The sequence below is a fragment of the Rhamphochromis longiceps genome, linkage group LG1 (genome assembly GCF_057381845.1).
Source record: "Rhamphochromis longiceps isolate RC_006_pf linkage group LG1, R_longiceps_female_GT1.1, whole genome shotgun sequence".
Taxonomy (NCBI): domain Eukaryota; kingdom Metazoa; phylum Chordata; class Actinopteri; order Cichliformes; family Cichlidae; genus Rhamphochromis; species Rhamphochromis longiceps.
In genome coordinates, this window is record NC_140557.1 from 785,572 (window position 1) to 812,924 (window position 27,353).

Sequence of the window (27,353 nt, forward strand, 5' to 3'; positions counted from 1 at the left end):
CGCCTCGTCTCTCTATATGCTGGACTGTATGTAGCGGAGATGACAATAAAGTTTACTTTGACTTCAGCAGCGCGCAGGCGCACCGAGGGCTCTCGCGTTCACTTTTCACGTATAGAATTTCGAAAAAAAACATCGGTGCAAATTATAAGTCTGTATCATGATGTCGGGTGTTTTCATGTTTGTTGGTTTGTTTTTATTTTGTTTTATTTTGCGAGTTGGTTATTAGATGCTGCTCCAGCCAGCCAGAGAACCCCCGCCGCCCCGCCCTCTCCTCCCTGTGCCGCAAGCAGCAGGCGCACCTCGCAAACGGAGGGCGCCCTTACTACCAGCAAATGGGCGATAGAAAACCGATCGGTGACTGTGACATTCCCAATATGCGCTGGCTGATGTCGGGGCAGCATGAGAACGAGCAATTTTTTTTTTTTTTTTTTTTTTTTGCTGATGCCCGTGATGCCGCCCCGGGCAACCGCCCATGTCGCCCGTATCAAAAACCGCTACTGTCTTTAAGACATTCCTGCAGTTTAACTAACTGGTGTGTGTTATCTGGCTTCATGGACAGATAGAGCTGGGTGTCATCTGCATAGCAGTGTAAATGTATGCTATGTCTTCTAATGATGCTGCCTAAGGGAAGCATGTATAATGTAAACAGAATTGGTCCTAGCACTGAACCCTGTGGAACTCCATAATTAACCTCAGTGTGTGAAGAGGACTCTCCATTTACATGAACAAACTGGAGTCTATTAGATAGATATGATACCAACCACTGCAGCACAGTACCTGTAATACCTACAGCATGTTCTAATCGCTCTAATAGGATATTATGGTCGACAGTATCGAACGCTGCACTGAGGTCTAGCAGGACAAGCACAGAGATGAGTCCACTGTCAGAGGCCATAAGAAGATCATTTGTAACCTTCACTAAAGCTGTTTCTGTGCTGAGGTTTTGTTTCCAAGTCAGCTAGTAGAGAGACTATGTTACTTACCTTCATGTTGACAGATCCACAATCTGTAAATAAAAGACTGAAGTCAGATTTTGGGAACATCAGGGCTGAATTTTATTTCTCAGATTCTCTCGGAATCAGCATCCTTCCTCAGCACCTGGAGGCTCAGCGAAGTAAGTTCTGCCACCTGCATCCTCCACACTGCCAAGCCTCCTGAGGGGGGTTCATCACCACTGTTGGGCCCCTGTGAGATACCGTTGGCCACACGTTTGACCATCAACCACACCTCACCACCGCTGGCCTCGCAGTCAGCCTACAGACCAGTCTCCCCTGTACCACTGACCTCCGAACTGCTGTTGTTGTGTCTCATCTCCCTTCCCTGTTTATATGTTCCCCTCCTTGTGTCCGTTGTCTACTTTCATGTATGTTTTTCCCAACCCGTCTGTCTCCCATTCCATTCAGTTTCCCTGAGCATTGGGGGCGATCGTGGCTCAAGAGTTGGGAGTTCGTCTTGTAATCGGAAGGTTGCTGGTTTGAGCCCCGGCTCGGACAGTCTCAGTCGTTGTGTCCTTGGGCAAGACACTTCACCTGTTGCCTGCTGGTGGTGGTCAGAGGGCCCGGTGGCGCCAGTGTCCGGCAGCCTCGCCTCTGTCAGTGCACCCCAGGGTGGCAATGTCCCGAGTTCTCTCTGACTGTCACTTTGGTGCATTTAAACCCCTGTTCCTCCCTGTCCTCTTCGTCTCCGTTATCAGTCATTATAATTTTACCATCTCTGTGCAAGTCTGCAAATTTCTTTATTAAATCAAAAGATTCTTAAATTCATCAAGTCTCTCTGTGCCTGGGTCCTTGTCACAAAACATGACATCACTCTTTTGTACATTTTAACACCATTTAATCCCACATTTGTGAAAGAAAAGAAAAACACTTTTTTGAAAAGTCTGTAACAAAACCATCAAATCTGATAAAGTTTATTTAAATGCTGCAAAAGAAGAATGGATTGGAATAAAAAAATACATATCCTAACCTGAATTACTAATAATGAATGATGCTCATAGTGAGTAAAAAGTAAACTGAGTGCATTTTTTGGACAGAGATTCACTTTGAATGTGTGTGTTTAATATAATACAGATGCATAAAAAACACTCCAAAACAGAATAAATTATTACAAATAAATTATTACAAAATATTTTTTAAAAAATGTAAAAATGGAGGCAACTTTGCCTGTGGTAGAATGTATACCATGCATGAAAACATCTTTACTGCAGAAACTAATTTTGTGTTGTAAGATTTATGAGTTTCATGCTTTCATGGTGGTCCTTAGGAGAGCTTGACATTTTTCTCAGCTGGTCCACACTGTAAAAAGTTTGAGAAACACTGATAAGTGTGTGTGTGCTTTTGGAAAACATTTAAAGCTGCTGTACAGAATCTTTGAAACAAGCTTAAAAATTTTTAGAAACAGAGCACCTGCTTCTCTTTACAGCTGCTCGCTCCACCAGGGCTGTTTGGCTCTTTCTGATAGTGAGCACATGTGATGCACGTACTGCGGCAGTCATACAGACAACTGGACGGTCCAAAAGTTGGCCGACCTATTACTGGCTGAGGTTTTAGTAGAGCTGTGGCTGAACCCCATTAAAATATATCATTAATTTTAATCTCCCCGATCAATGATAATGTTATGTTGGAATGTTGTTAAAGAGGGTCAAAAAGGTTTCAACCCAGTTTGTTTAGCAGATTCTGTTTAGCAGCTTTAATATAGGGAGGACACAACTTCCAGACTGTGAGTAAAATCAGGTTTTTCTCTTTGTCAGTTTAACAGTTTCTGTTGTGCCTGTCACTGCTCCCTGTCTGTTTGCTTACCTGGTTCTTCCTGACCTTGTACTTTCTCCTCACGTTCCCTCTTTCCTCTCTCCCCCTTTGGACTGACAATCATACACAAATAGATTCAATTAGATGAAAAATTACATTAATATGAAAAAATACTATTAAGATCAATAACAAAAAATCCTCTCTCAGTGTACTTTCAGTCAAAAGGAAAATAACCAAACCACATGAACATCTAATAAAAGATATAAATATTGAAACACTGATCCAACATTATTCTTGATTGACGGATCATTTGATTTTACACTCTTACCTGAATGTGGCTCCTTCTTTGAAAAAACGCCCTTATATCCATTATGAACCTGGCTGTCTCTCTGTACACACACACACACACACACACACACACACACACACACACACACACACACACACACACACACACACACAACAGGAGTTATAAGGTTAATGGGCATTCAGTCAGTTAGTATTCATTTCAAACAGGACAGTAGTAACAACAGCAGGCTGCGGACAATTTAAAGTTTTAGATTTTAAACAGGCTGTATACATTTCAATGGGAGCAACAGGACAGTCAAATGTCGCTGAATTTACCACAGAGCAGGACGGATTGTAGGGTAGCAAACAATGTTGGAAAACACATTTTCAACACTGCAGGTTACCTAGTGTAATGTTTTTCAGCTAAAAAGAAACATGTTCTGACTCCTACCTAACTATATAAAGAGTAACTGAAGGTTAAATGCAGCTAATATGTCCTGTTTTAAGCCAGGCACTTACACCTCCGCTCTGCTGCGTCTCAGCCACCATGGCAGCAACGGTGCTAGAGCCAGAGCAGGGGAGAGGAGAGCTGGAACAAACCATTTTGGGAGGGGGGTTATCTATACTTTTGTTGTTAAAATGTTACGTCTCAAACAAGTACAGTACTGTATGCTTTTTATATCTTTAGTAGTGTGTCACACAAACAGCAAATATTGTCAAAAAAACGTAGGAAATCTTTGGGGGTGCATAGATTCATTTTGGGGGTGCTGAAAATGAATCTAAGCTGCTGAAGCACTCCCAAAAATGGGCTAAAATCGCAACCAACGGAATTGAGTCAGCTCATTTATCTTTGCTGTCTTATCTGAATAAGAGGAGAATATATTCTCCTAAAAACAAAGAGATTTTTGTTTTTACGAAGCAGTTTCTTTGTAACCGACAAGCAGGGTTTCAAAGGATGTGTGCTATGTTGTGTTTAGTGATTGTGGAGGTCAAAAAAGATTTGAAACATCTCCTGCTGATGTATTCCAGGTGTACTGAATGACCATCTGCCGTGTTTGCATATATTTTCTCTTTCACCATAAGTCTGTCTAATGAGAATGAGTAAAGCAAACTAAAGAGGTCAGTGAACCCTTCTTAAGTTGAATTTATTTGATTTGTAATTTAAACCGTTAGTGTTAGTGTGCCTGTGTGGTGTATGGAGCACGCCAACAAACTGAGCTCTGTGAAACTAAATACTGCTAAATGATTAAAATCCAGGCCTTTGCTGACAAAGGTGATAAAAAGTTTTTGTTTGTTTTTGTTTGACAACAGTTTTTTTAAAAAATATCTATTTTTTTTTATAAATTTATGAAAACAGAAACCCTCATAGAGGAGACAGCCATAAACCAATGAGCAACATGAACAAAATGTGTAACACTGATCCTCTGTGAGGCTAAAACACAAAGGAGTGCTTGTTCTGCCTCCATTACAGTACACTTTATGAAGTTTATTGTCTGAAACAGAGACAGCATTTACTCCCCCTCCCCCAGCTGTGGGACAGGGGGCGCCTCCAAGCTGATAAACTTCCATAGAAATCAGACTGGGGTTAATTATTCCGACTGGATACATCCTGAATAAACTCTGTCACAGTTTGTGTGTGAAGCTGCCTTCGGTGTGAATCCTGAACACACACGAGAACAATGTGGAAACACACTGCGAAGGTTATGCAGCCACGCACACACACACACAGGGGAGAATGTGTGCTCTGAAGCCTCTCTGTGTTCGCCCTGAGTGTTGGACATTTATTTTTCCTTTATATATTATTCAAGTTCTGGTAATTAATTCAGGATATCATGTCAAGATGTAGGAAATCAGTCCGAGCTGTTTCTGGTCTGCGTTTGATTAGGCAGCAGCCCGGACCTGGACGGCTCTTCTCTGAAGACAGACTGAAACACTTACGTGGCATCCCGTCGGCTGGAGAGCATCAGCCCGGCTCTGCTCACCATGCTGAAGCACTTAGGCTGCATCCGATTGGCTGGCTGGAATTATTTCTGTTTAGTGCCGATATAAGAATGAACCACATGAACGCGGAGAGAGAAAGTTGATTGTCTCTGGTTTTAGGGAGAACGACTGAGAGAGCCTCACAGAACTCTTCCTTCTGATCAGATGAAGTCAGATGTTGTTGGAGGAATGATCCTAGGTCGCTTTCCGCCAATCAGCGTTCCCCCTCAGCTCTGTGAGGATCAATAACCTCGGTCGCATGATGGCGAGGAGTCATTTCAGCCCCTTTTAGTCAGATCTGCTCCCATCTTCAGGCGACACAATAAAAATGTCAGTCAGAGCGCCGAGTGCAGCGGGAGAGGGCTGCAGGCAGGTAATGACCGTGTGTGTGTGTGTGTGTAATTTATTGAAGGAAGTGTTTCTGTATCCTCGCAGAGCCGCGGCGAGGCGGAGATCTCCATCGCAGTGATAATTTGTGGTTGTTAAAGTGACACAGTGTTGGAGGATGGAGGAGACGAGGAATGTGGGGGCCAGACCTGACAATTAAAGCTCCGTATATCACCCCCTCCCTCCGAGGAGGGACGGGGGAGAGGCCAGGACGGCTCAGGACACACACACACACATATATACACACAGTCACACACAGATACACACCCCCTCTTTGACAGGTTTATAAAAACACACTCAGTGACAGTGGAGGACGTCCAAGCACACACACGCCAGACACATGACGTCTTGATGCACGCTCAATCATCCAGATAAGGAAATTCAGTGGGGGAAATGTTTTGTCACTCATCCAAGTGGCTTCTTTACTCTCAGAGGTGCAAAACTACAATGTTGGGCTGTTGAAGGTAAAACAAAACAAAACAAAATAAGAAGAATGTTTAAAAACGACAGAGAAAAAACGATGAATTTGCACAAAAATATTCAAACCTAAGAATTTTTGAAGTAAAAAAAATTGTAATCTGAAAAATTCAAACTTTCTTTCTCTGAGCATTGCACCCCGTGCCACCCATCCCTCCCAACACACACACCATAAAAAATTTGTTTTCTTTTAAGGGCAGTTGAAAACAGGCAAGGGCTGTGTGCTAACTGAAGCTACACATCTGGGATTATTTGCTCCATCCCAGTTACAGTTGTTTGATGAGAGAGGTTCACCAGTTTTGCTCTATGAGTCGGAGAAACGAGTAGATTCAGGCTGAAAAAGACAGCTAAATGTTGAATGATTTATAAATAGCAATAGGAATAAATGATTCTTATGTTTAGCTTTCTAAAAGAATCAATACGATTATTAACGACGGTGCCATACCAGACAGTGAACGGCATGAAGCAGCAGCTGAGATAAAAGCCTATAATATATAAATATTATATTATATATTATATATATTATTATATTATATTATAGTATAAATTCTATTCATATTCTAATATTTACGTCCAACTGGAAAATTACTTATGTGCTGTTATTTTTGTATTTTGTAATTTGGTAATGAAATTATATTTGGTCATTTGTTAATGTGTTTATGTGGCTTCTTTTTGCTCCTTTTTTTAATGATCATGTGCACTGAATTACCCTCTGCCTTGTTTGTGTATATTTCTCTTTTAGCCCAAGAGGCCGGCAGACAGCGCTCACACTGTGAGTTTCATTTTTTCTCCCTGTCATGAAATTTGACTGAAAAGCTTCACATCTGTCGGGAAGACAAATACTTTCCTCTTTTAACTTAAATGGGTTGATTTTGACATTATTGTAGCTGTGTGATGTACAGGACACAAACCGAGATCTCGGACTCACTGAACATTGGGACATTTTGTGAATTTCTTGTATTAGTTGTTTTAAGCCTTTATAGCCAATGGGAGCGCCCGTCTGTGTAACTATTTTTAAATTTCAGTAGAATTGCAACCAAATACATTAGAATAATAATTCCTTTTTGCACACAAAATGGGAGGAGCCGCACTTACATATCACCCGTTCAATAAATCCCAAGTCACTGTTTCCTTCCACTAATGAGTTTGCGTTCATTGACCTCCAAAGCCTGTCACACCTCCACTGGTGCTGTTGAAAAATCACCTTTGACTTTCTGTGAAGCAGTTTTTGGGACACTGAGAATTTAGATTGTATTGTTGGAAATTGTTTGTTTTCAAATTCAAATTCAAATTCAAATTTTTATTTGTCACGTACACAGTCATACACAGTACGATATGTAGTGAAATGCTTGGACAACTGCTCGTGACCTAAAGAGAACAAAAAAGGAAAAGGCTATGAATAAGATAGGAAATAAATATGAAAAATTAAAAAGGGTAAATTTAACTAGGAAGGAATAAAATATAAATTAAGGTTAAAAATGAAATAACTGTACAACACAAATTAGAATGAAGGGTAAATTTAACTGGGAAGAATAAGATAAAGATAAAATATATAAATTAAAGTTGAAAATAAAATAACTGTACAACAAAATACACAATATAGAACTATATAAGAATGTATGAAGAAATCTAAATATAAATAAATATATACACAATAACAGCAGCTGTACAAGTATTAACCGGAAATGAAGAATATAGTGACCAGTGTTGTGCAAAACCAAAGTCCAGAAAGTCCAGTGTGTGTGTAAGAACCATATGTGTGGGTCAGTACTGTGTGGTGGTGTGATTGAGAGACCGTATCACCTGCGGGAAGAAGCTCCTCCTCAGTCTCTCTGTGTTGGTCTTCAGGGAGCGGAATCGCTTTCCTGACCTCAGCAGAGAGAACAGTCTGTTGTTGGGATGGCTGAGGTCCTTCACCATCTTCCTGGCCTTGGTCCAGCACCGCCTGCTGTAGATTGAGTGCAGGTCAGGGAGCTCGGAGCGGATGGTGCGCTCAGCTGACCGCACAACCCTCTGTAGAGCTCGTCTGTCCTGCATGGTGCTGTTCCCGAACCAGGTTAAGATGTTTCCCGCCAGGATGCTCTCTATGGTGCACGAGTAAAAGTTCCTGAGCACCTTGGAGGGCAGTTGGAAGTCTCTCAAGTCTCTCTCAACTACATCAAGTTTTGATGTAGTTGTTGTTTTTTTTCAAATTGTACACAGTTATACCAATTTTAATTTTTGCTACAGTTTATAAAAATGAGTATTTCTCAAAAAAATGAAAATATAAAAAAGCTCAAAATAAATCTCCTCTGATTTAATGCTATCTCGTGCAACCTTTTTTCATACACTTCAGTATTTCCTGTATCTAGAAAAAATATGTGTTAACAAAACAAATAAGATTTTCAGTGCCTTTGTGGTTTATTGCACTTTTAGTCATTTATGTAGTTACTAATGGACTTACATATATATATTAATAAAATCTGGGACATAAAGGTTGTATTGATGCATAGCAAATTGAAATGCTCCAAAAAAATAAGCTCTGGCAGACTTTGATGGTTTACAGTATTTCTGTATTCTGCCATCTTTATCATATATATGCACATATGTGTCTGAAAATAAGCAAGGTCACATCTCTTAAATTGAAATTACTTAGTTTGTACTGTGTTAGTGTACCAGTATAGTGTATGGGGCACGCCAACAAACTGAGCTCTGTAAAGCTGTAAATACTATTAATTAAATAAAATCTTGGCCATCCTACCATTACATCACTTCTGCTAAACAGAGGTTGTAAAAGGTGCGGTCTAACCTTAAGGACCTTTGCTCCGGTGGGATTTATGTTCGTCAGCAGAGTTTTTACTGCGACGGTTGCCGAGTGCTCAGATCGGCTTCTTTGGGAACATTTTCTCTTTTCATTTCACATGGTAAATTTTTTTTTGAGACTACGAGTTTGTGCACATTTTCAAGCAAAAGTGTGAATGGTGTGCTCGAGTCATGTGATTAAAGAACAGAATAGGAGGCGGTTCACTCTCGCCTGGTTGCTGAAACCTATTAAATCAATGACCTGCGGGAGGTCGCTCGGACCGGCAGACAGACTCCTCGTTTCTACTGCTGCAGACTTTCTGCATCAGTGTGTGTTTGACTTGTGTTCTGGATGCGTGTTGAGTGTGTCGGTGCGTTCTGCTCATGTGTAACTGCCGCACCTCTGTAACGCACACACCGTCCAGGAGTGTCAACTCAGGAGAGCTGTTGGCTTCCTCTGACCTTTATAGCTTCCCCTGCTGTGTGTGTGTGTGTGTGTGTGTGTGTGTGTGTGTGTGTGTGTGTGTGTGTGTGTGTGTGTGTGTGTGTGTGTGTGTGTGTGTGTGTGTGCAGCTCCAGTCAGATGCAAACATACATGCAGGCATGTGTTCGCAGCGGATTCTCTGTTTCTTTTATTTGCTGTAATTGGAAAATAATTCAGACCATGTCAGCGAGAATCGATTAATGAAAAGACAGAGGGAGTCATTAAAGGCAATAAAGAGGGAGAGGTTATGATGAAGATGGCATCATGGAGAGACACAGAGGAGACTGTGTGTGTGTGTGTTCATGCTACAGTATTTTAATGTGAAAAGATCAAATAAAGCTGAACAGAAGTGATTGTTTCTCTCTCTGGAAGCAAAGAAACAAAATGCATTTTTAAAGCTTTAAAGACTGACAGAAGTATTTTAATATTTCTTTCTCATAATGTTTGGAGTGAAAAGTGCCCGGCGGCGACGCGCTGAATCATTCGGATCATTCAAAGGCTGATTATACGACAGCGCTGCGCTAAAATACCTGCAGTCCTTTAATAGCACAGGAGCCTACCACTCATCTGAGCACCATAAAGCTGCCACGGGAAACAATACTGCTCCTCTCCTCAGCGCCGAGGTTAATGGCAAATGGGGCTATGGCTGCCGGTGATATTGTTGGATAAATGATTATTGATTAGGTAAAGGTTGAGCTAATCATTAGGCTTCATCCATTTTACGGACTCTCTCCATGACCTTTCTACCGGGCCCTCTTGGATCACCGGGATATCTCCATGCAATGATTTGATAGGGCACAGAGGAGGAGGAGAAGGAGGAGCAGCGCTGATCTGATGGAGGACAGTTACTCCACCTGTTCACCAAACATCCAGCTCCTTAAAGACCTGATATATAAATACAGGACAGGAAATGTGATTTTTACGCAGAGCTGATGCACACTCAGGTTAAATTAATTAATTAATAGACTTTAGTCTTTATTGTCATTGTCACAGGTACAACGAAACTGAAAGTGTTCTCCGATCAGTGCATCATGCATAAAAATATGAAATTTAAATAAAATCAAAATAAAATACTGTACTAATAAGAATACTATACCTAGACAACGGCCTGAGCCCCATGCACAAACAAACATTCACAAACCTTGGTCAGTGCATAGATCATTTCAAGAGCGGCGTAGTGATCAGTATTTTGTAGCAGCACTCAGACGTGTTTTTGCAGTTGAGTAAAAGCTGTGTTTGAGTGTATTTGTCCTTTCACTGATTGCTCTGTACAAACAGGGAGTGGCTGGGTGTGCGGTGTCTTTTGAGACAGCGTGGGGAGAGGGCAGCCAGTGACCCTCTGGGTGGTGTTAATGACCCTCTGGGGTGCTTTCCTCTAACAATCCTAATTTTTTTTACCTTTCAATAAAGAATTAGTTTACAAAACTGGCACGAACAGCTGGATGTTTGTCTGTTTTTAAATTAAGCAGCTCATTTTTTATCTGGTGTACCTGCAGAGGTGGAAACTGTTTCTCTTTTGAGATGTTTTAATACAGAGTAAAAGTAATATTTAAAATAGTTAAGAGCCTTTTTCTTTTTCATTTTATGCCCTTCTTTAATACCTGACTCTTCACAATAATCTAAAGTATTTGTGCCTCGAGTCCTCGTCGGACCCACATGTGCAGCTGTGAGTCTGCAGCTGTTCTCCAGTGTTTTCTGCAAGCGTGCAGCTGAGGGGAAAACACCCGACGTGAAACATCCGCTCTGAAACCCCGACATGGTGACGAGGAAATGCTTTGCTCCTAACAGCTCTATTTATTGAATTGAAGCAAATATTCCTGGCAGCGGGATGCTAACGAAAGCCAGAGTTGAGCTCACATCTGCAGCCAATCAGAGCCCTGCGTTCCTTCTTCCTTTCATTTGTCCACAGAGCCGAGCGCCGGGAAACACACTGTTTATTTGAAGTAATACTTAACTGCGACTACTGCATGCAGGGTTTCTTCTCCTGCTCTCATGACTACACCCATGCACATTTATGAAAACGTCACTCTGAGACGCAGGGACTCCAGAACATCAGCGAGTAGAAGAAGAACAGCTGGTTTGTCTTTGATGATGTCACTGTGTACGCAGACATTGAGAACATCCACGAAGACTGGGACAGTGAGTGGAAGTCAGATTAAAGGTTCCTGAATAATGAACTTGAATATTTGAAGGCGGACACCTCAGTCACAGCACACCTGTCTGGATCCATCCATCACAGATTATTCTGGTACCTCCTGCTGAAGTTACCTGAGATCAGGTGTGGTGTCTGTCAGGTGGCTTCAGCTGTTCTGCAGTAACTGAACCTTTTTTTTGTTCCGTCTCCCTCCCTCCCCTCCCTCTGTCAGCGGGTTCTTCATGTTAAATAGGGAGTTCTTCGTTCCCCACTGTTGCTTGCTCACAGGGGGCTGTCTGTTTGTTTCTCTCTATTGTTGTCTTTACCTTACAACATGAAGCACCTTGAGGCGACTGCTGTTCTGATTTGCATGTGAAGTTGAATAAAGTTGAATGAGCTTCGATCTGCAGTCAGATAAGAATCTGTTTCACGTTGTTGGATATTACGCTTCATTCTATCGCTCACCTGCTCACAGAGAGACAAAATCAGCTCAGTAACGAAGACCTGCAGCTGAGGTCACATGACTGCGGCACACTGCTGACTTACGGTGGGATTTTCCTGCTTTGTCTTTGATCCTGGTTTATAATATTTTCACAGCTTTAAGAAAATAAGAAGATATTTAACTGTGTAAAACACACACACAGTTTTCAGTAAAGAGGTTTCATTTTATTGTTTTTGATTTTTACTATTCCTGCGCTCAGGGCACGCTCACTAACACAGTCCAGCTTCACTTCCTGATTAATAAAAAACTATGAATTATTATCAGATTACTGTTTTTCTGATCTCCTTCAGCCTCGGTTGAAGAGCAGCGGGAAACAGATGAATGTAAACTGCAGCTCAGAGAATAAGGACTTTTATTGTGAGATCATCACGTTACCCCTCACAGGTCCTGACCCTGTCCTCTGAGTAAATGTGCAACTTGACATAAAAACATAACTAATATGAAAAATAAAACTGACCTCCTGTATGACTGTTTGAATCAGCCTACAGACACACGGCTGCAGAGGAGGGCTGCGGCCTGCAGTCGCTCACCTCGAGACGACAAGGGGTCGGTGACGGTTCAGGTCAGGCTGTTTGACCCGTGTGTGCTACAGAGGAACAAGCAGATTTTTAACGCTCCCCTTGGTTCTCCTGTAGCACCTCCACCCAGGCGTATGTGGCGCTCGGCTTCACTGTGACTGCAACGGGAGACGAGGCCAGGCCGTCTGCTGAGTAGTTAATGTTGCTGATCAATGTCAATTTTGTTTAATTTTATTTTTCTGAATCAAGTCGGTCAAAAAAATGTTTATAGTGTGAATAAGAATTTATTTTTTTGATTTCAGACAAACTGATGCTCTTTAAGTGTAGTAGTAGTATTTTAGAGAGTTGCAGTACTACTACATGCACTTTAAATCTGTTACAGACTAAAAAACAATCTTAATAAAGTTATTCTTTGTTTTTTGTTTTCTTTAATGTTAATAAGGACACAATGTTATGCAGAGATGCACGTGTAATAACAACTTTATAGACAAATGATACTATTTACAGTCTCAGGGGGAGTGGGGGAGGGGCGTAACAGGAAGTGTCAAAGTAGCGTCACAAAGGAGCAGCAAGCAGGGGCGGGCCTCGGGCGGTGCTACCTGTGATTGGCAGATCTCCACCTCACTTGTCTGGTTTCATAAAACTAAGGTTGACACAATGACAGAACTGCACTTAGGCCCCGCCCATCTTTGGTGCCACGCCAGCTTCCGTACAAGCACCGAGCCCGGGGTCAGAGCCGTTATCCGGTCCATCTGGACTGCAGTGCTGCTGCCTGAAGCTGAAGGGTTCAGACTATCCTCTGATCATTCCAGGACACATTAGTGTGAGCTCATACAGTTATACCTGTGTCTTCAGGCTACACCCGGGTCAAAGCCAATTCATCTGCACTTCCCATCACTTCTCCGAGCCAAGAAAAGAAATCCCTGACACTTGGAGTATTGTTCCTCGGCTCGTTTTTTCTTCTATCACTTACTCCTCATCCTTTCTTCACCTCTCATACCCCTGCCATATTTCATTTAAATATTTCATCTAGTTGTCTTGCGGCTTCTGCGGCTTGCCAAGTGTCATCTGGATCGCAGCGACGACATGAAAGTGGAGCAGAGAACTGCGAGAGCGGGAAGAGCGGCGGCTCGGTCGGCTCTGAAACGTCTGCTGGTGATAAGAAGTGAAAAGGTGGAGAAGACGGGGGAGTGATAACTAATGTACTTCCTGTGTACTTCCTCCTCTCTGCTGTCATCTCCACCCAAACACACACACACTCACTCAGACTGAGAGATTTAACGATGTGTGTGTGAGTCTGATGTGAAAGTGGAGTAGTGCGTGATGCGCGAAAATTCTACTCAGCAAGCAGCAGCGTGTCCGCTGGCCTTACAGGTTTGCACGTGTGTGTGCCCTCATACCTCCAGCTGAGGTCTCCCAAATCTGTGCACACCACAGAAGAAGAAGCCAGGGCGGTCCTCGTGCTGTAGTTGAACTGCGAGAAAGACAAACACGCTTCAGCTTTTAACGCGTTTCTCCGCGCTGGCGTGTAGCTTGCCGGACGCCTCGACATGCACCGCCTCCCTTTACAGCGCCATAAAGCGAGGTGTAACAGGGCAGCAGCTGTGTTCCTACAGAGTGTGAATGAAATTCATGTTGCTGCTGCAAGGTGTGTTTCATACACAAGGAAGCAGAACGTGTGTTCAAAGGCAGACGCCCCCTTTATCACCCAAACATGTATTTGTATCAAATAAACGTAGAACAGCTCAAACTGACGTCTTGAGCTTTGACCGAACCGGCGTGCCACTGCCTCCTGAAAACCTGATGATCCAGAATCTCTTTGTTCCTTTTGTTGTTCAGAAACGTCAGGACCAGCTCATTATTGCTTCAGTTTTGTCACAGTGAAGAATTTTCTGCAACATTTCCCGTGAGCATATACGTAAAACCAGTTTGTATCTGAAAAATAAAGTTTTAGATCCAAGGAGACATCAGCTCGTCACTGATGTTTGATTTATAACACACAAGCTGATGTGTCATCCTTACAGAGAAATCATGTTTTCTAATGGTAATATAACAGTAATACCACGCTGTGTGTGTGTGTGTGTGTGTGTGTGTGTGTGTGTGTGTGTGTGTGTGTGTGTGTGTGTGTGTGTGTGTGTGTGTGTGTGTGTGTGTGTGTGTGGCAAATATAAACACACACACTGTGAGGTTTCTGTTCCGCTTGCCAGGCTGCTCGCTGACCCCCCACAAGTGTGTTTGGCCTTTCAACTTTGCCCTTCCCCCTCAGGAGAAAAGCTCTGCTCTCTGCAGAAGCTCTGAACATCCCAACACACACACACACACACACACTGATCTGGCCTTTGAGTGAGTGGATTTAGCTTTGCGGGGTGACTGCAGTCAGACTTGTGGTCACCGGAGTTACAGATAAAGGGATGTGTCACTGCCTCCATGTGTGTGTGTGTGCGCGCGCTACTGGACGGACACGTGCACAGAGCTGGCACTGAGCTCCTGAGTCCTCAGCTTAGCACTTGATCCTCTCTCTGGGAGGCTGACACCTCAGACAGAAAGCCTTTACAAACTCCTCTGGACTACACACACTCACACACACACACACTGACACACACACACTCACACACACTCACACACACTCACACACAGCACATCACTGAGCGTGGTCAGAGGCATGATGATGGCGATCTGCTGGTCAGCACATGTCTGCCGTCTCCGCGCTTCGTCGCCGTCTGTCCGCGCAGATCAAACTCAACCTCTGAGCGTTTGAGGAGCAGGCGGCGTACGGAAGCCTCCGCGTTCCTGAACGTGCCAGAGCTACGAGTCCTTGCTCTGTGCTGAAGTGGAAAATCATTTGAGCAGATTGACCTCTCGTCTTCTGGCCCCGGGGCAGGGCACACCGCTGGCCGTTTCAGCCCCAGCGCCAAAGCACTAATTCAGGCAGGCGTGGAGCAGCCGTGACACCGACGTAGATGTCAAAGCAGATAGAAAGCGCAGAGGCCCGAGGGCCCCAGCTGCCCGTCACTGAGGAGAAAGTGTGGCCGGTGCACCCCGGGGTGCCTGCATTTAACACAGAGACAGGGTATCACTTCAGAGTGTGTGTGTGTGTGTGGGGGGGGGGGGGGGGGGGCAGCAGGCTGACGTGCAGCAGAAGATTTTCTCACTGGCTGAGAAACGCTGTTGATAAATGTGAGGCTGGATTCACTCGGTCTCTTTAAACCTGTCGATATTTATCAGAGGCACCGTGATGAGTCCGTGTCTCACAGCTGTGCTCAGCAGTATTCATAGTTTCCAGTATTCCAGTCGTAGATTTCAATCTTGACTTTTTCAAATTTGTGGCATTAAACTGAATTTAAAAAAAACTTTTGTGGGAGCTATATTGCAACCAGTGGTAATTTAACCAGAACTGGTTTTTTTCCCCAATTTATTCTGATCATGTAAAAAATACAGAACAAAAAAGGTTTAAAAACCTTAAACACACTCAGCTGTCTTCAGAGACAGAGCAGAACCTAACACCGTCAGGTGGAGGGAGGAGCGCCGATGTGTTAGGAGCGGAGCGCTCTGCAGTGTTTCAGGTTTTCAGACACATTTCTACAAAATTCATATATTGAAAGATCATCAGTGTTTCCTTCATAATATTGACATTTGTGTCAAAACGAAGCCATTAATATGCCTCAGATCTGCGGGAACACAGTCCCAGCTTACAGCAGTGATTTTTCCTCCATTTACACAAGTTGTAAACACAAGAAAAGTCACCTCTGGATTTAAAGCACGAGTCCCTTCTGAACTCTGTACTGCACTTCACTGGACTCCATTTTCATTATGCTGTAATGATGCTGTCTTCCCTTCAGGAAGTGACTGGTGCCTCTAAACGAGGAGGGGGGGCTGGCTGAGAGTGGCACCACCACCGTCTCATTGAACATAATTAATAAAAGCAGCCTGTTCCAGTTTAAGAGGCTGATTAATGCCACAGTTACACGACAGCACAGAGTGCACACACAGTATGTGCCTTAACTGCCATAATGTAATAATAAGAATAACTGTATTTGTACAGCACTGTTACAAAGTGTTTCACAGTTTGACAAAAATTACACATTAAAATTAAGCGTACACAATCAAACATACAACACACATGGTCTAATACACATTCTCATGCACACACACACACAAACATTAGAAGAGCCAAAAAGCTAAGAAGCTAATGTAAGAATAGGTTTTCAGAGGTCGTTTAAAAGATTCGACCTGAATGGGGTGAGGAAGGCTGCTCTAAGGATCAGGAGCTACAGACTGAAAGTGTGATCACCTCTGGATTTAAAACCACAGTGCGAGACAGTCAGGAGACCTGATCAGAAGATCGGAGAGGCCCGCTGGTGTTTAATGACATACAAAGTCCATGAAGAGCTTGTTATGTCATTAATAACAGTGTGACACGATCGTGCAGGGAGGTGAAGAAAGAGGAGGGGCGATGCCATGAAGGCCAGAATTCTGTGATGTTTCTTGAATGATATGAAAAAAAGACTGGATGAGCTTTGAGATGTGAGATTTCAGACGCTGGTCAGAAATAATGCTGAGGTTCTGCGCAGATGATCAGTCCTGACTGACCTCCTTGGAGAAGCTCTGAGGGCTGAGTACAAGAACTTCAGCTTACCAGGACTGAGATGGAGGAAATCTCCAGGCAGACCCGGACCACCGGCACAGAGGTCAGAGGTCACTGTCACAGTCCTTTCGGAGACCCAAAGAGTAGCCAGGTGTCATGTTCCTGGGTCATGCGACCCAGTGTTTCTGAGTTTCATGTTGTGTTGTTATTTCATCTGTATTCCAGTTTCTTTTCAGTTATCTAGTTATTCAGCCATGTTTAGTTTGCAGTTTAGTTCATGGTTTATCAGGTTCCCCTGTGTGTCATGTCTACGTCTCCATGTTTCCTGTTTTACTTTGAAAGAATCCAGTATGTTCTTTGTTCATTGTATTTAGTTTCCCTTCCCCTGCCCTGTCATTAGGTTCATGTGCGTCAGTGGTGTTCCCGTGTGTTAAAGTTCCCATTGTTGTTTATTGTGTCTTGTGCAGTGTTGGTCAAGTTACTTGAAAAAAAGTAATCAGTAACTAATTACTGATTACTTCCCCAAAAAGTAATCCCGTTACTTTAATGATTACTTATTTTCAAAAGTAATTAATTACTTAGTTACTTTTTAAAAACACGATTTACAACCTGAATAGGTGATAAAGCGATAGATCTTTCAGCCCAATTCTACTTTTTCTACATAATCCATCATCTGCTCGATTATGGCAAAAATGATAATCATGATTATTTTCACTGAAATTGAGATCTCGATTATTTGACGATATTTATTTAACCCTTTAAGACCTACTATACAAACAAGTCCGCCAGAGCTTATATTATTTTTTTACATGTTGTAGTGCCATTTGTGGGAGCATTTCAAGTTGCTATACATCAATACAACTTTTATAGCCCATATTTTAATAATATGTATGCATTAAGTCCATAGTAACTAAATTAATTGCAAAAAAGTGCAATAAACTACAAAAAAATTAAAAATTGTTTTTGTTTTTTTTTACATATATCTCTACTTGGAGAAATTTAAGAGGTTTATCCCTCAAAACTTTAAATACAAAAAAGTTGCAAAAAATAGTTTACAACAACAGGAAATTTATTTTGAGTGTCTTCATAGTTTTATTTTGGAGATACAGCAATTTTTATATACTGCAGGAAAAACAAAAAAACAATCCTATGATGCAAATTTGCAAAGAAAACAGTAGGTGCATCAAAATAAACTATTTCCAGCAGTGCAATTTGAGTTCTAAGCATCCCAGAAACTATTGAGAAAAGTCAAACATGACTTATAAAAGCACCAGTATAGGCTTTTAAGGCCTACAAGTAAAAAACTACATTTTCCGCGAAAATGACGTCACTTCCGGTTTCGGGCAGGAAATGGCGGACATGTGCGAAGTGTTACGAACAGCTGATCGGATCGGCAAAACGTGTTTCTGGAATATTATGTTTTTGTTCATGCAAGCGCTTTTTATGCAATTTTTGCAAAGCTATATGTGGAAGGAAACCATGACCTAGGACAAGCTGATGGCATCAGATGTAAGTACAACTCCTCCAGTTTCATATGCAAAAAAAATATTGCGCTAGCTTACGCGGTTCAGGTTCTACAGGGATTTAAAAATAGTTACACAAAACGGAGCGTGCTGCTCTGACCGGCTTTAAAGGGTTAATAATAACAATGTATTGAATAATGACTTTTAAAAATAATATAAAATAGTGTGCAACACCACTGAAGTTTTTTTTTACCTCTCTTTTCAACCAACGGCAGTCACTCTCCTCTCCAAATAACTTCTGCTTAGCTTTCCGAGCTTCCCTTGGGTCCTCTTAATCAGCGGTCTCCAACCTTTTTTGTGCCACGGACCGGTTTATGCCCGACAATATTTTCACGGACCGGCCTTTAAGGTGTCGCGGATAAATACAACAAAATAAAACTAGTACCGGTACCGTAAAAAAGAAGATTTATTCATAACACAGGTGAAAAGACCCAGGAAAACCGACTTAACAATCAAAACGATAACAAAATAACGCTGAAAACCGATAAAAACCCTGAAAACCAGACATTTCATACCTGAGCCTCAACTCTCGCGGCCCGATACCAAACGACTCACGGACTGGTACCGGTCCAAGGCCCGGGGATTGGGGACCGCTGCTCTTAATTGTTGTGACACGTGTTCGAAATGCAGAGAGGTGCGCTCGATTTGCCACACGAAGCAGCGCGAGAGTAAAGCATGAGGGAGGGGCTAATAATCGGCTCAGTCATTTTTAATGATCGTTGAAAGCCCAGATTGTAACCGTGATTAAAATTCGATTAATTGAGCAGCCCTAATGTGTGTATGTGTTAGTCCCCATAGGGAAATAGTTCCTCTGCATTTAACCCATTCACCCAGTGAAGCAGTGGGCAGCCATCAATGCAGCGCCCGGGGAGCAGTGTGTAGGGACGGTACCCTGCTCAGGGGCACCTCAGGGTAGCCATTCAGTGGAGTCGAACCCCCGACCTTCCGATCATGGGGCCACCACGCTTCCTACGGAGCTATCCGTCATGCTGGCCTCCACCAGCATGATGCTGCCCATCATGCTGGTGGAGGCCAGCATGACTGTTGGCTTCACCCTCAACTCTTCAACCACCCTCGTCTTTTCTCCCCTTTTCTTTTTCTATTCCTCTGCTTTTTTGCATAATGCAGGTAATAATGTGAATAAACAAATAAATAAATACAGTGCTCATACTGTCAAAGCTGATGTGCTTGGCACAACAAAGCATGCGGACCATGATTCTGCTTCCAAACGTGCCGGACAAAAAGAGATGACGTTTGGATGACATCATTATGTCGTTAGATGCTTTATGAAGCAATCTGTGGTATCTTAGGTCTTCTGTATCTGTTTGTATCACCCAATATGTGCAGAGATGATCGTTATATCATACTTAATATTAGCGATGGCTAGGGATGGGTACCGGTATCCGTTGCCATTATGGCACCGGTTCTGACATAAACGGTAGTAACCAGACCGAAAAGCAGCGCACATTTCGGTGCTTTATTTCGGTGCTTTTTTTTTCCAGTGATGTCATACACTTTGGATTCTAGCCAATCATTTTACCTTTTCAAGGATAGTAGGCGGGCCCAGGTACGTACGTTCTTTTAGAGCAGAGCTACAGATTAAAAATGCCCAAAGCGAAGCGGTCAAAGTCTGGCTGTACTTCACGGCAAAAGATGCAAACTCAGCAGCCTGCAACAAGTGCTTTAAGGTGATACTGTGCAAAGGAGGTAACTCCTTGAATATGATGAAACACCTGGCGACGCATAGCGTTTTTTTAAAAGCCAAGAAATACACCGTATGTGATAGCTTGCTGCGAGACCTCACACCGTGCACATCTACTGCGCTTGTGGTGCCTGTTATTGGACCCGGAGTTAGCAACATCTCCCAAGAACCCAAAGAGGAGAGTCCTGGCCCCTAGCCCTGCCAGTGTAGCAGAAATGATGAGGATGATGATGCAGCAGCAGCCGTTCCTCTCTGCGTGAGTAGCTTAATGTTGTTTGTGTGTAATTTACGTTGAGTAGGCTAACCACGTTATTACATTAATGCATGTAAGGTGAACTAGCAAACATCATCATAGCTACATGCGGCTGTCTTCTTGTTTGATGGCAGATACTCCCTTCACCCTGGCCAAAAAGGCTAAAATGACCAAAGAAAAAGTGGAAAAAAGCTAAATATGAGAGGTTTTTGGACAAAGTTTGTGTTTTTTCCATTGATTAAGCACTGCTTCCAGCCAAGAGTGATACTATATAACCCCTATAGCTGCAGAAAAGGCTAACATTATTATCTTTTTACAAAAAAACAGCTACACATGAGAGGTTTTTGGACAAAGTTTGTGTTCTCCATTCTTTAAGCACCGGTTCGAGCACCATTTAAGCACCGGCACCATTTCAAAAGTACCGGTTTGGCACTGGTATCAGATAAAACCTAAACAATACCCATCCCTAGAGATGGCTGGTGAATATTAAGTATGACAGTGGGAATAGTGCACTCAGTGTTGTCGAAGGCTGCACCAGCTGTAAGCAGTTGATGGGCCACAGTTTTCTCTGGGATTTAAGAAACGAGTTGAAGTTTGCAAAAGGACCTGCAATTAGTAATGATCTAAACCAGCGGATCACCCAGATGATCGTGACTGACTGATAACGGAGAAGTCAGGGGAGATGACCAGTAGAAACTCATGAAGAGCTCTGGGAGGAATAGTGTCCAAGGGGCAGGAAACAAGCAGAGTAGGTTGAGCCACACTGAACCTGTACGCACTGAGGAATGTAAACTCAAAATAAATAAGTATCTTACGTCTGCCTTTAAAGCCCTTAAAATGAATCAAATCTAAGTGTGTGCGGATGGTCAATGGATGTTTGATAGTTGGTCAATGGATGTTCGATAGTTGGTCAATGGATGGTCGATAGATGGTAGATGGACAGTCGATGGATGGTCGATGTATGTTCAATAGATGGTTGATGGACGGTCAATGGATGGTTGATGGATGATGGACAGTTGATGAATGGTAGATGGACGGTTGATGGTAGATAGATGGACGAGTGATGGATGGTTGATGGATGATGTATGTTCAATAGATGGTAGATGGACGGTCAATGGATGGTTGATGGATGTTCAATGGATGGTTGATGGATGCTCGATGGATGGTCAATGGATGGGCGATGTATGTTCAATAGATGGTTGATGGACGGTCAATGGATGGTTGATGGATGGTCGATGGACGAGTGATGGATGGTTGATGGACAGTCAATGGATGGTCGATGTATGTATGTACATCTTTCAGCGCAGTTTTTAAAACCTTAAACCTGGTCTCGTGGTTTGCCCAGACACTGAACGTTTTAGGGAAGAATGCTTCTTCTCATTTCATTTTCAAACACTTAAAATGAAACGAGAAAAATTTTGACGTAGACATGGCTAACCCACATCAGATCTAAGAGGCAGACAGTGTTTGATGGGAGGCGTTTGGGAGGAAGAGATTTCCTTTCACCTGTCAGCCACACTGGGTATTTGAGTTTTTCATTAAATTGAAAATTGAAACATTCAGCTGGAAAAGTTTAATCAGGGAGGGACGCTGCAGTATCTGAACATCTCTTCATCGCATGTATGAAAAATAATCTCTCTGCATTGAACTCCTAACATCCACCTGGTCAGCAAATGGAAAGACTGTGTACAGGTGTACGAGAAACAGTAAATGGTTTTTAAATAATCTGCTTGTTTAGTGAGCGGACAAAACCAGCCAAACCAAATGGTTACTGAAAGCTGGAGTAAGTTATTGTGTTACACTCACTCAAAAAATTATTATATATTTTTACCCCTCAGTAAACACGTGAGTAAAATGCAACTGAAATATATAATATCAAAGTTTATTTATTCCAGTAATTAATCATTAAAGTTTATTTGATATAAACTGACTGCACACGAGTCAAGGAAATTTATTTTACCACGATTCATTCAAAGGAAATTTTTTCTCAGTACTTTTACATGTAATTAAATTACCAAAAGCCAGGGTTTTGGGCAGATTTTTTTGTGCTGTGGCCTAAATCACCCTGATATATTAGAATTAGAGAAAGACCTGAACTGTTTTAGCAAACATCTGAGCTTTTTTTGACGCATGTGAGACAGAGTGAATATTTCCTGTTTTGCAAAATGAATATATTTAATAATAAAAATGAATTATCCGGGTTAGTCTTCGGATTTTGGTCGTGTTGTGTCTAACGGCGACTGAGACCTCAGGGGGTTCATTTAGGCCTGTGATGGAGCCCCGGTGGTCCCTGAGCATGGCTTTGAGAAACCCCCCATGTTTGCAAGCGGCTCAGTAATGGAGCGCAGTGGCCTGAAGTCTGTCCTAATGACTGTAACACATGTGCGTCTGGCTCTCAGCCCTCTCATTAACGTCACTGGACACTGTATACTCTGACTGTGTGTGGATGATCTCATCTCCTCTCAGAGTGCTCCGCCCGTGGCTGTGGATGTGTCTGTATTTACGTGCGCACCCACTCACGGCACTGGTGCGGACGCTGTGTCGAGGAGGCCGCTCGTACCCGGAGACAGCGATCGCGTCTCCTGCAGGAGCTCCATTCATGTTTTAATGTTTTTCTCAGTGTTCCACTCCACAGTGAAAGGAAACAGAAATGTTTCTGTTTCCTTTTGTTTTGCTTACAGATGTTGAAGCTCCACTTTATGAATATGTGTGTGTGTGTGTGTGTGTGTGTGTGTGTGTGTGTGTGTGTGTGTGTGTGTGTGTGTGTGTGTGTGTGTGTGGTAAACAGGGTGGCTTGCTCTGTGGAAGAAGGAATTTCCCCCAGCAGTCCCCATCAGTAATAGTGCCTGTAATGAGCTGCAGCTGTCAGCCTGGTTTCTGCACACACACACACTTCCACAGAAAACACACACTCGCAGTGAGGAGGAAGCAGTGAGTCACTCAGCGGTGCGCCGTCTTACTGTACGCTGATAAAAACAAAGTCATCAGACACACAAACACTTCCTGAGAAATACCTGCAGCCAAAAATATCCTCACCGCACTGCCGTAAAAACACACATTTTCCTGCCTGTTCTCCATTGTGTGTGTTTGTGTGTTAAATGTTTTAACGTCGCTTCATTTTTTTACCTTTTAGCGTGAGCGTTAGAGGAGTCAGAGTGACGGCTCGGCGGCTGCAAGGACACAAAGAAACGCTTCAGATGATTTTCCTCCTCTAACGATCCTCGTGCAGTGAGCAGATTCTCATTTCACTAAATTTTTAATTCTCCGTCCTGCCAGAAAAAACCCAGCACAGCTGACTGAAATGTGCTCTGAAGCAAGGACGCGTCTCTGCTCGGCCGACAGGAAATCTGAATGAACGCGTCCCGTCCTCTCTGAGTTTCAATCGAGTCCAGTTTATCCAGTTTGATTTTTTTAAAAACAAGTCAAAATTTGAAAAAAAAAACAAATGCACCTCTGCCACCAATAAACCAGAGACAAACAACGAACAATATCACTTTTAAATATTTGTTAATATGAAAATACAGTTTTTCTCTCATATGTCTGGCAAGCAGGAGGCTGAGACTGGTGGTGTATTTTTCTGACTGGTTTCCAGTTAGAGCAGGGAGAGAATCCCGGGAACACAGATCCATATGACACGAGCAGTAACCTCTGACCCCTGTCCACGACTGAGAGGGACACCCAGCTTCATCCTCAAGACCTGCTGCCTCATTTTTATCACTTTTCTTTGCATTCATAAAAATTTATGTTCCTGGGGGAGGAACCCTCCGCCCAGCAGCAGTTGTGAAGCTGAGATGTGGAACGGCGAGGAGCTTTTAAAAGCTGCCGAGGGGTTTAACAGGTTCCCAGTTTGTTTCTGATCAGGTCTGTTAGAAAAAGCCTCTCTGAGCGCCGCTCGAGCATGCTTCCCCCGATCGTGGGGAGCATTTTTTCTGTTCTCAATGCCGAGTTCACAGTTTGGATTTGTGGGGAATCATCTGAAGGCTTCAGCCTGACCTGCACCCTCCCCCCAACAAACCAACATAAAGATGATGAAGACGATGAAGACGATGAAGACAACGATAAAACTTCGAGCGGCGACTTTGTGTTCCCGCTGAGCCTCGGCTCGGTTTGCGACCTACCCGGCCCTCCGTCTGTGACCTCTGCCGGGTTTTATCTGGTTCCAGTTGAATGTTGGAGATCAGACTTTAATTTTGAAGGCGCAGCGCGGGACAGTGATGAATAGGCTGCATCAAGGAGGGCTTAAATTACCCCACTCCCTGGTGGCAGCACTGACCAGAGGAGAGCAGAGGGGTGTGTGCGTGTGTGTGTGGTGACCTAATAACAGCAGACAGAGAAAGAAAGAGGGCTGGTCAGCACTTGCCCCCTCAACCCTGCTAGCTCCGCAACTCACCCACAGAGGAAGAGGAGGAGTGAGGACAGTGTGGGTGGGGGTGTCTGTGTGTGTGTGTGTGTGGGGGGGGGGGGCTACCTGCCCCTTCAGCTCCTTCTGTGGGAGTTAGGGAGCTCTCAGGTGGAGAGCCTGTCCTGTTTTGGTTTCATGCAAATGTGATTTTTTTCTCTTCTCTGTAAAATAAAAGCACAAGCTTGCCAGGTTTCTTTTTTTTGTCTTTTATTTTGGAGGCGGCGGCCGAGACGGTGGGATGAAGCAGCTGGTCTCAGACTGCGAGGGGCCTGCAGAGATTATTGGTCTCATTTTTAGGAACAGATAACGAGAGAAATTCCATCTGTGCTGAATTTAAGTTTCCTGATTTTTAACCATTTTACTGGAAAAATGTTTGCAAATGGATCTACCAGAAACTGATCAGTTTACTAGAAGATCATTAATAAACTGATCAATTTGATTTCTGTGTGAACATTAAAATTATTTTCAGTCTTTAAAAATATCAACAAACTGTGTTTGAGTCATTTTAAACTGTGAATACTAAAAAACTGCTGAGAGTTTTGATTTTGGATGTCAGTTTAAGTGAGCTCAGAGCTCCGTGAACACTTTCGTCCGTTGTTTTTATTCATGTATCATTTTCACCCAGCTCACAAATCTGTGTGTGTGTGTGTGTGTGTGTGCGCGCGCGCGCGCGCGCGCGAATTAACAAAACAAACCCATAAAAACGTCACCTCCATCAGTGACCCCGGACAGGTTTCTGAGTTTTTGCGTTGTTTTAAAAAAAGAACAAACTGGAATCTGCGCAAAAACTGCGTAAAATCCGACCCGTACACACACGCGCACGCAGTAAGGCGTGTGTGTCGGTTTTCCCCGCATGCTTAAAAAACCATTAAAAAACTTTTCTGTCTCTAACTTTGAAAATCATTTCCTGTTTTCCAAATAACTGCGGATGTTCCGCACATTTATGCCGCATTTTTTCAGAATAAATCTGTCACGTGCACGCGCAGCAGAAAAGGCTGCGGACATCTGACGTTTCCTCACAGATGAACCCGCCGCGATACATGTCCTCACCCCCCCTCCACAACAACAATAGTAATGATTATTATCATTATTATTATTATAGTTATAATTATTATCATTAATATATTTAATAATAACTATTATTCTAATAATAATTATTATTATATCAATAATTATAATTATTTTATACTGACATTATTACTAATATTATGAATAATTTTAGTATAACAATAATTATTGTGATTGTTTGTATTATTGTAATATGTAATTAATATTATTCTTTTTTTTTTGTTGTTGTAGAGAGAGGAGCAGGCAGGCGGCTGTGCGGCGCGCGCTGATGTTTTCACGTGAAACAAAAAGTTTAAAGCAAATTAAAAATAAATAAAAGTCCAAATTTAAATGAAGCTGCTGAGAAACTTTAAAATCAGAAGAAAAACAATCTGAAAAAATTACTTTGATTTCAACATCTCACACACACACACAGTGCACAGAATCAGCTAACATCTGTGTGCACATCTGCCGCAGTTTGACTTGCAGACTAAAAGTACCTTTAAAAGTGTTAAGGCTACGCTTTCTACAAACACACAGCTGATCGGAGTAATCAGATTACTCTCAAACATGTGAAATATCTTTGAATAAAATCTAAAAATGTGTTTGTTCGCTTTCAGTTTGGTCACGTGAGGGTTAAACTTTGTTTCCCTCATAAACACGCGCGTGTTTAGTGAGTGTGTGCGTGTGTGTGTGTGTGTCCTCTCCGCGTGGCTCCGTGTTTCTCTGATTCACAGAAGAAGAAACGCAGCTTTGATTTCCCAAAGTGGACCGTGTCAGTCAGCGCGTGCGCGTAGTGGGAGTGGTGTGTGTGTGTGTGTGTGTGTGTGTGTGTGTGTGTGTGTGTGTGTGTGTGACACTGATGGATGCGCCAATGGAGAGACGGACAGATGCTGGGGCGGATCTAACGGAGCAGCAGCAGCTCGCGCTCAGTCCGACACACACTCGGAGCGCGAGCCGCGGAGAGCGCGCGGGCACACACGGGACACTCACCGGGTCTGCGCGAAGATCCGAGCGCCGGAAAACCTCCTCCTCCAAACTTTGCTCTCGTCCGCGAGCGGCTCCGCGCCTCCTCACCGTGGCCTCACCTGAGGGAGCTCACCTGCGCGCGGACACGGCTCCTTGTTCTAGCAGGAGCGCAGAGGGAGGCGCTCCTGGGCAGAAGGAGCAAGTCTCAACGGCAGCCCGAGCCTCCTCCTCCTCATGCACATTATTGCAAGCAGGGAGATCCAATCAAGCACGCATCTCATCGATTCACGCGCACACGGTGAGTGAGGGACTTGTCTTCAGCGGATTTTTCAAAGCGGACAAACACCTCCTCCGGTCCTCCGCTCCACCGCTCCCGGTGCAGAAGCAGTTTTCTCTGGATGTTTGTTCCCGCTCTGAAGAAGTGCGCGTGATCACCGGGAGGCACGCGGCGAAGTCCCAGCCCGCAAAGTAAGTGTGTGTGTGTGTTTGTGTGTGTGTGTGTGAGAGAGAGAGAGAGAGAGAGAGAGAGGGAGAGAGGGAGAGAGAGGGAGAGAGGAGGTCGGGAGGAGGGAGC

General features: G+C 43.3%; 1 protein-coding gene and 1 long non-coding RNA gene across 3 annotated transcripts in view; one reads left to right on the plus strand and one right to left on the minus strand.

Moving 5' to 3' along the window:
* Window positions 1-1,930: 1,930 nt before the first annotated feature.
* LOC146678028 (uncharacterized) lies at window positions 1,931-26,941 on the minus strand. Its single transcript, XR_014909479.1, has 4 exons — window positions 26,804-26,941; window positions 3,076-3,136; window positions 2,799-2,860; window positions 1,931-2,294 (listed from the first exon to the last, which is right to left on the minus strand). It is a non-coding gene; the product is annotated as an uncharacterized LOC146678028 (long non-coding RNA).
* Window positions 26,694-27,353, plus strand: part of tshz3b (teashirt zinc finger homeobox 3b) — a 30,773-nt gene continuing 30,113 nt past the window's right edge. Inside the window, exon 1 of one of the 2 annotated variants that reach the window (XM_085379267.1) lies at window positions 26,694-27,247. The gene's annotated coding sequence lies outside the window, so the exon portion shown is untranslated. The remainder of the gene's footprint in view (window positions 27,248-27,353) is intronic. The other variant, XM_085386242.1, reaches the window with a different exon arrangement.